General features: G+C 40.2%; 1 protein-coding gene across 1 annotated transcript in view; it reads left to right on the top strand.

Annotated features, from left to right (window-relative positions):
* The window catches only part of LOC106516803 (protocadherin gamma-C5), a gene marked incomplete at its 3' end in the record, with an annotated part of 28,278 nt that overhangs the window by 2,237 nt on the left and 24,874 nt on the right, over positions 1-1,167 (top strand).

The raw sequence follows: 1,167 nt of genomic DNA, 5'->3' as shown, positions 1-1,167 counted from the left end.
TGGTGAATGACAGGATAGACAGAGAGGCTTTATGTGGACAGAGCGCCAGCTGCGTTCTGCCGCTGCAAGTAGTTGTTGAAAACCCTTTGCAGTCTCATCGAATTGAGGTGGAGATCAGAGATATTAATGACAATTCYCCGAGTTTTCTGACGCAAGAAATTAATCTCAGAATACCCGAATCTGTAGCTCTGGGTAAACGTTTCCCGTTAGAAAACGCAGAGGACGCTGATGCTGGAAGTAACTCCATAAAAACATACTCGCTTAGCAAAAACGAATATTTTTCACTAAAATTTAAAGAATTTAAAAATGGAAAATCTGTCCCAGAATTAGTGTTAGAGAAACCCTTAGACAGGGAAAAGAATGCTCGACATCAGCTGGTACTGACAGCATTAGACGGAGGAATTCCTGTTAGATCGGGAACCTGTAAAATCACAATCACAGTGCTTGATAATAACGATAATTTCCCAACTTTTAATGAAAATTTTTACAAAATATCTATGAAAGAAAATAGCACCAAAGGAGCCATAGTAATAAAACTTACTGCCATAGATGCTGATGACGGTCCTAATGGTGAAATTAATTATTCATTCAGTTCTCGTACTCCAGAGTCTGTGTTAACAACATTTGAAATAAATGAACTAACTGGAGAAATTATATTAAAAGGACCTGTAGATTATGAAACTACTAAATCGTACCTGATCGATGTAACTGCTAAAGACAGAGGCATTCCTGAAATGGAGGGTCACTGTCGTGTGCAGGTGGATTTAGAGGATGTGAATGATAATGCCCCAGAGATTGTGGTCACTTCTAAACCCAGTGCTGTGCGCGAGGACGCACCAAGCGGGACCGTAGTGGCTCTGATCAGTGCGCGAGACCTGGACTCTGGCGAAAACGGTAAAGTGGTGTTACAGCTTCCTAAATGGTTTCCTTTCACCCTGAAGCCTTCTTATTCTAATAATTATGAAGTTTTAACAAACGGTCCGTTAGACAGAGAAAAAATCTCACAATATAATATAGAGATTACAGCAACAGATTCAGGTTCTCCTCGACTTTCTAGTAGTAAAAATATCCCAGTAACCATCACTGATGTGAATGATAATGCTCCTGTATTCACTCAGCCCTCCTATAATGTGTATCTGAAAGAGAACGGGGTACCAGGGTCTATTC

This window comes from Austrofundulus limnaeus, unplaced genomic scaffold (assembly GCF_001266775.1).
Source record: "Austrofundulus limnaeus strain Quisiro unplaced genomic scaffold, Austrofundulus_limnaeus-1.0 Scaffold1, whole genome shotgun sequence".
In the NCBI taxonomy this organism is placed as follows: domain Eukaryota; kingdom Metazoa; phylum Chordata; class Actinopteri; order Cyprinodontiformes; family Rivulidae; genus Austrofundulus; species Austrofundulus limnaeus.
The sequence above is the reverse complement of the archived record's forward strand: the minus strand, read 5'-3'. Positions and strand labels throughout refer to the sequence as shown.